This window comes from Artibeus jamaicensis, unplaced genomic scaffold (assembly GCF_021234435.1).
Source record: "Artibeus jamaicensis isolate MK-2021 breed Jamaican fruit bat unplaced genomic scaffold, CSHL_Jam_final contig_452, whole genome shotgun sequence".
NCBI classification, from domain to species: Eukaryota; Metazoa; Chordata; class Mammalia; order Chiroptera; family Phyllostomidae; genus Artibeus; species Artibeus jamaicensis.
The window spans coordinates 6,133,258-6,141,430 of record NW_026521837.1 but is presented as its reverse complement, the minus strand read 5'-3'; the positions used below and the strand labels follow the sequence as shown (position 1 = coordinate 6,141,430).

Below are 8,173 nucleotides of genomic sequence, written 5' to 3'. Positions count from 1 at the left end.
GTTGCTTGCTCATGCTATATAGCCATCATGAATCGCAGCAGGATTCTGCTATTCATAGTCACTTAGGGACCCAGAATGAAGGAGCAGCCACTGTCTGGAACATTGTTGGTTGCAATGGCAGAGGGAAGTGGCCCTTAGAAATGTTATATCCATGAAAGACGAGTTCTTATGGTATCACAATGAAATGAATTTCCAGAGAACTACATGGGAGGATGGGGTTCTGTGGTGAACTTTATTGATAATATAAAATTAAGGAGGTTTCTCTTCTGACTTCCCAATGCACCATTTCATTTGTCTTGCCATGGAAAAGATCTAATCTTGTTTTCAGCAGGCCCAGGATAGAGGCCACTGTCCAGAGTTTCTGTCCCAGCATCTGGCTGGCTTGGCACGTGTTTCAAGATGCAGTCCATTGCTATACTTCAGGATTCTGGCTTCCTCCTGTAGCCTGCATGTGGAATCTGCACCGACATGGAGAGGGAACATGTTAGTACACAGAGCAAGTACATTATTGGCTAGAGAAAGAGAGCTTCTTTGCTCCCCTGGGGCTATATTAGCGTGGACTTGGTACAGACCAGTGTCTTTTCAAAAGGACCGATCAGCTTCCCAAGCTTTCTGCTGGCTTTGGGTTGGCCTACTCCTTAGTTATACTGACAGGCCTCTTTGGTCCAGCGCCTCCCCCCACCTCAACTATCCAGTACTGGATGGGAAAGGAAGGAGTATTAATTCCCTTGGTGGAGAAATGCTGTGGTCCTCTCGAGTGTGAAGCTACAGCTTTTTGGTGGTGCTGACAGACTTATGCTTCCCCGGTTTATTAAACTCAATGTCTAACTCTCTTTGCCCCCTTTCATTTATTCATATCTAGTTAAATAGTGACAGGAACAGAAGGTGTTCGACAGGAACACTGAATGCTCCAAATCAGAAACCCTGTCAGCTCCACACAATCCATTGACCTTAACTCCTCGAAGGTGCCCCACCTTCCCCCAGCGCCACCCAAGAGGGCCAGAAACTGCCTGGATGGCGGAGAGCAAGAAATATTTGGCTAATGGTACTAATGTCTATCATATTTCATCTCCTTGATTTTGAGCTTTTGTTATAAATAACAAAGTACAATTTTGTTTAAAACTTTTTCTGTAATATGCATTTATAAAATACAGTTTTCCTCAAAACAGCCTTATATGAGAATGGTGCATAGTGATATTAAATACTTGAATAAGGTCAAATAGAAAAAGGCAGAGATGGTAATACAAAGATAATTCAAATATTTGTACCACTGATATTGGTGAATCCATTCATTCCATATTCGTGGAAGTAAATTACACCTAGCAATAAAACAACACTTAGATTCTAAGATAAAATCGTTGCTATAAGTTTTAGTTGGGTCCAAGGAAAAGATTTAAAATTTTTCTGTGTTCTTGTTTTGGCAATTTTTCTGGTGACCTACTTCTCTAGGTCAGAGAAGCAGTATCTGACCTAGAAATTCTGGCTAGAACAGCCTGAGCTGTGGAAAAGTATATCCCAATATCCCTGGCCTCTGAGTTTAGCATGAGGCCAAATGTAGCATACAGATATTTACCTGGAAAATTGCTGATTCTAATGTAGAAGAAGAATAAATATTTTCCCTCTACCCTTCTCGGTTAACTGTCTGGGACCCTGGAAATTAAATTGATAAAAGACAAATTTAAAAAACTTAATTATGTAAGCATGCATAGAAATTTCACAGAAAAATAAGACACTAGCAGGCAAGATGATTGAGGTTAATATACTACCTTAGACTAAACAAAGGAAGAGGGATTTGGGGTTTCCGGGTGAGGAAGACAAGTTAAGGGAAGAAAGGGGAGGAAATGTGTGGTGAGTAAGTGTTGTCTCATGCAGATAAGAGTCTCTCCGGTGATAAAAGTTATCTCTGGGAGTAGCTCTCTTCCTGGTACTTCCTAGACACACCATTATAAATGGAAATTTCTTTCATAAATTTAAATTTACTTTACCAAAGGAGAAATTTATACTCTATCCTTAGGCAGGGGGTGGTAAAGAACTGCATCCCCTGGTTCTGAATTGCTTTTATCTCAACATAATTCATATGTCAAAGAGGCATATTTTGGGATTGCATAGTCTGGAACATGAGTATACAAAAATATCCATCTCTAATTTTACATAAGAAAATAATTAATTATTCACTAGTGAATATTAATTAATTATTGATACTGATAGCCTGGCCAGACTGCAGGGAAAGGAGGAGACCAGAATCGCCCAAGGCAGCAGGTGAAGTTGCGTTGCCAGGGTAACCAAGCTAGCGTCTGGGGAATTCTCTTCTGATCCTGCGCTTCCGCTCCTGAAGACAGATCGCCCCACTCCCGGGCAAGATGGTGGCAGGAGTAAATATTGCACTGAGCATACACAAAGCCAGCAAAAATAACTGGATAAGGGAAAAGCCCTGCTATCCCCTTCCAGTCTCTGACTTGGGGTGCGACCAAGGGAAACAGGCACAGGTGTCGTAGAGGTCTAAATGGCCTCAGGGGGGAGGCGCTGTACCAGAAAAACCTGTCAGTCTAGTCTGGGGTAAAGAAAGGGATTGGTTGGGGGGCCGGGCCCTGCCAGAGCGCGCAAAAGTTTGGGCAGAGAAAAAGCACCTGGTCTGGCCCACGTGGATAACTTATATAAACTCAGGGGGAGGAAGGGCCAGGCTCTTTACCCACTTGGTGGAAGTTTAGGCCTGTGTTGGTGGGATCTTCTGGTCCTGGAAGCCACATGGCCAATGGTGGTGCTGGCAACACGTGTAGCCTCCAGGAGGGAGCCTGAACGGACAGCTGCCCGCTTAGCGATCTCAGGCTCAAAGAGACAAATAAGGATGGAGCAGAAATTCTGTGCACTGACTTTCATTTTGGTCTTACTGGGGCCTGCTTGGTGTTGCCTGTGTTTTGCAGAAGAGATGAGCCTGATGAACGTGGAGTTGGAGAGTCCCTCCGTTCATTGACCATTTGAATAAAGACCTCTTTCCCATGAACCCCTGCCTCTGGAAATTGCCTATTGGCAGCAGGCAGCTGAATCCCACTTTGGTTCAGTAACATTATCAGTTTATTATTACACACTGTATGGCTTCCGGGAATATTAGCAACTAATTAGAAAAATGGGTAGTGTTAGCCTATATTAAACAAGGGGCCATCAGGCTGAGATTACATTAATGCCTTAATAGCTCACTTAAGCAAACGAAAACTTAAGTCTATATTGCCTCAGATTAATTTCCTGTGCAATTCCCTTCATTTCAACTAGTTTAGCCTTCATATGTTCCTCTAATTTGTGACTAAAATCAACCAGTTCTGTGAGCATCCTGATCACCAGTGTTTTGAACTGTGTATCTGAAAGTTTTGCTATTTCTTCGTCGCTTAGAGTTATGGGCTCTGGGGCTTTGAGATCTTCCTGAGCCATTTTTGGTCTGTTTGGCCCATTAAGGATGAGGAGCGGAGCCTTAGATGTTCACCAGGGTGGGGCCGCCCAGGTGGCTGGGTTCTGATGCTGTATGTGGGGGCGGGGTCAGAGTGGGGAAATGGCGGCCCCCTCTGCTGCCTCCCGCCACTGGGGCCTGCTCAGTCCTGTCTCATTTCCCACTCCCTCCCCGTCTATCTGCGCAGGAATGCACGACCACAGTCAACCTGCCGCCCTGCACCCTCGCTGGGTTGCTGGTCGCTCACTGGGTCACTCACTGGGTCACTCGTTGGGTCCGCCTGTTGCAACCCCACGCCTGGGATCCATGTGCCTGAGTCCGTCTGAGCGAGCCTTCCCGTGCAACCCCGCTCCGACAGCTGCTGGCCTCGCCCCTCTTACCGGTCAGGCTGAAGAATTCGTTGTTATCAGACTTCCGAAAAGTTCAATTTTCTGTGTTCTGGCTGTGTTTTCTGTTGCTAATATTTTGTTGTCTCTAAACTTGGTAGTGTGAGAAAGCACGGCGTCTCCACCCATGCCTCCATGTTGACGGAAGTCTCCCTATATTGCCTCAGATTGAGAAATAGAAACCTAAGGACAACCAATCACGAACTAGACTTTCCCAAGTAAGATAAAGAAAAGCTGAGTTCTTATAATAAAAAGTACTTACTTAAGATGAATCAGCCCTGCATTCTTAGCTGTAGGTTGGTCCAGGACAGTTATCAGTCAGATGTTCAGTGGTCTGGATAATAGATGTAAAGTGGATGTTAGGTGGTCTGCATATTTGAATCCTTCAGGAGGTAATCAGGATTATCTGGAAGTCTGGTATGTGTCCAGGTATTAACACACAATAAATTGGCACACTAAATAGAGGCCTGGAAATTTCAAAAGTTTAAGTTTCCAGGCTAGTTAGAATAAGAATAGAATCAGCCCTGGTCAGTGTGGCTCAGTTGGTTGGGTGTCATTACACACACCGAAAGGTCGCAGGTTCAGTTTCTGGTTGGGACACATGCTGGGTTGTAGGGTTCTGTCCCCAGTTGGGGTGTGTGCCAGAGCCAGCCAATTGATGCTTTCTGTCCCTCTCTTTCTTTCTCCCTTCTGCTCTCTGGAATCAATGAAAGAACAAAAATAATTGTTTTTAAAGAATAAAACCATTTTCTCACGCCACAAGCTATTTGCTTTTAGTAATTTAGCAGCTTGAGTACAGTGACTCCATTTTATTTTTTCCCTCTATTCTTCAAAGGTAATTGCTTAGGCTCTAGCCAATCAAATAATTTCCTTGTTTTGCTTGTAAATCTTCTCTATAAAACTTTGCCTCTAGCTTCTGTTGGTGCAGTGCTCCTAACCAATTCTGATTTAGTGCCACCCAATTCCAATCAATATTCGCTCAAGTAAACTCTACATGTTTAATATGCCTTAGTTTATCTTTGAACTTGTGGTAGTTCATTAGCCTAAATCTCAGGTGGTTTACTCAAAACTCGTATGTCCTCACTTTATATTTTATAAGCTCCCATGCCATGTACCTACACACACACACACATAGGATCATACAGTATGCATTCTTTTGTGTTTGACTTCTTGGCAACAACAAGGAACTGTTAACATGGGAATTTCAAGCTTCTTAGTATAAACATTTTGAATCATCCTTCCACATTTGACCTCCTTTTAAAGCACTTGCAATCTGTGTGCTCAGCATTTGAGAATGTCATGATTTTGCTACATTCTTTTACTATAATACTGCAACCCACAGTTATATGGTAAGCAAGATCATTTAGGCAGTCCTAAGAATATGAGTATGTTTGATGCTAATACAGTTTTTGGAATTACACTTGTAAGCCATATTATTCCACATTATACCAGAGTTGATTACAAATGAAGCCAGCAGCTTACTTCTTTTGAATTATATACTTCTGCTCTTTGAATTATTACCAAATAGTTCAATTCTTGAAAATATTAAGTGACATGAAAAAGGAGCTAAAGTTCTAAAAACCATGATATCATGTTCACTTGTTTCTTTGGACATTATATGATGATCTCTCATGATGAGTCGGTGTACATTTGTACTACATTAAACCTTGCTTCAGAGATTCAAAGAGCAGAAGTATATAATTCAAAAGAAGTAAGCTGCTGGCTTCATTTGTAATCAACTCTGGTATAATGTGGAATAGTATGGCTTTCAAGTGTAATTCCAAAAACTGTATTAGCATCAAACATACTCATATTCTTAGGACTGTCTAGGTGATCTTGCTTACCATATGACTGTGGGTTGCAGTATTATAGTAAAAGAATGTAGCAAAATCATGACATTCTCAAATGCTGAGCACACAGATTGCAAGTGCTTTAAAAGGAGGTCAAATGTGGAAGGATGATTCAAAATGTTTATACTAAGAAGCTTGAAATTCCCATGTTAACAGTTCCTTGTTGTTGCCAAGAAGTCAAACACAAAAGAATCCTATGTGTGTGTGTGTGTATATATATATATATATACAATATACATACATATATACATATATATATATATATCGAGTACAAAAACAGGCAAAACTAATTTATGTTGTTGAAAGTCAGGCAGGCAATGACTGAAAGCATGATAGGGTCCCTGGTATTAACAGTTTTTTCTTTCTTTCTTTCTTTCTTTCTTTCTTTCTTTCTTTCTTTCTTTCTTTCTTTCTTTCTTTCTCTCAGAGAGAGACATCAATTTGTTTTTCCACTCATTTATGCATTTATTGATTGATTCTTTTGTGCGCCTTGATGGGGAAAGAACCTGCAACCTTGGCTTATGGGAACAATGCTCTAACCAACTGAGCTGCCCAGCCAAGGCCGATAATGTTCTATTTCTTGATCTGGGTGCTGGATACACCAGTGTATTCAGACTGTGAAAATTCATTGAGCTGTATACATCTGGGATATGCATACTTTTCTGAATATGTATACAAAAGCACACATGTAAAATACTGTAATAAAAAGTTAAAAACAGAAAGACAATTGCGGAAAACCCATGAAAAATATATTTCAACACATGTAGTAAGTATCAAATATCATTACTACAATTTGTGAGCCATCAATGTGGGAATCACTCTCTAAACAGAGTATTCAATGAACTGGATTCAAAACAGCTGTCTTGGCCTGTGGTGGTAAACACGCAATACCTATACAGATGATGTATTGTAGAATTGTATACCTGAAACCTGTATCATTTTATTAACAAATGTCATCTCAATAAATGCAATAAAAAAGTTGTCTTGGAATCAAGATACCTAATATGTCAAAACAAGATAATAATTTATCTTTAAAATCTTGAATCTCTCTTTTTAAAGATTTTATTTATTTCTTTTTAGAGAGATGGAAAGGGAGGGAGAAAGAGAGGAAGAGAGCCATCGGATGTGCGATGCACCGCCTCCCCAACAGCGGACCTATCCTGACCCGAAGCCCTGACCAGGAATCCAACCTTTTAGTTTGGAGGCTGGCGCTCAGTCCACCGAGCCATACCAGCCAGGGGGAATCTCTGTGCTTTTCCCTACCTCCAGTGATACCATAGGTTAAGACAGGTCATTTCACACATTGGGTCTCATTTGATATAGTTTCTTACCCAGTCTCCCAATAGCATAGTCTACCTGTTCTCAACACAGTAACCAAAGTGATATGAAGCCTTAATCAGATCATTTTACTCCTTTCCTTAAAATGCCTCAATAGAGTCCCACTATATTTAAAATTAAAAAAAATTATTTATGATGTGTGTGAGAGAGAGAGACAGTGATATGTTGTTCCACTTATTTATGCATTCACTGGTTGATTGTTGTATGTGTCCTGACTGGGGGATAGAACCTACAACCTTGGCTTATAGGGATGACACTCTAACCAACTGATCTACTTGGCCAGGGCAAATTTAAAATTAATGCAAACTCCGACACTTGGCTACATGGTCTGGCTTCTGTCTATCTCATCCACCTTCCGTCATATTGCTCTCTCCTTAACTCTATACTGGAGTCACACTGGCCTTCCTTCTGTTCTTCTAAAACTGCAAGCTGTCTTTGCTCTGATTTCCCCTCTGCCCAGAAAATCATTTCCTTCCTGGCTTTCGGAGTTAACTGATTTTTTCCCTACTCTTATAATTTCTATTTAAACATTATCTTGTAAAGTTCTCTTAGGACAACCCTCTATATCTAATGTCAAACTCCTAATATTCTTTATATCCATACCATGTCCATTTCCTCCCTTGACATATGTTACTTTATTTGCTTGCTTACCTGTTTGCCTATGAAGGCAGCTATCATGTCTGTTTGAGTTGCGATTGTATCTCCAGGGCTTAGAACAGTGCCTGGCATGCAAAAGATCCTAGATAAACAAATACTTGTCCAACAAATGAGTGCACATTCCCAAAGGGTCACGAGATGCCTGTTTAGTTATGCTGAACGCTTGCACTGTTTTATTATTCAATAATAATGAACCAGATACCTTTCAAGCGCCTTTGCGCAGGCAAAGTGTTAGCATTCCGTTTTCAGTTTTCTGGTTGTCACAACCTCCGTCCCTTTGCCTCAAACCACATCCCTGGTGCTGGAGGCTTCATACTGTCTCGGTACTTGTCTCTGGACCCCACCCACCACCGAGTTCCCTCCTCATTGGCCGGCGCGCCAAGGCCTTGGGGGTGTTACTGCGAGCCGCTACTGGTCCCAGCGGACGTCGCTCCGTAGCGCACAGTTAGAGGACAGCCAAGTCAAATTACAGTCCTGGGGAGGCTCGTTTCCATTGTAATCTG

General features: G+C 41.7%; 1 long non-coding RNA gene across 1 annotated transcript; it reads right to left on the bottom strand.

Annotated features, from left to right (window-relative positions):
- Nucleotides 1–219: 219 nt before the first annotated feature.
- On the bottom strand, nt 220–7,994 carry LOC119040121 (uncharacterized). Its single transcript, XR_005080793.2, has 4 exons — nt 7,873–7,994; nt 4,088–4,159; nt 1,574–1,650; nt 220–458 (listed from the first exon to the last, which is right to left on the bottom strand). It is a non-coding gene; the product is annotated as an uncharacterized LOC119040121 (long non-coding RNA).
- Between the last annotated feature and the right edge of the window lie 179 nt (nt 7,995–8,173).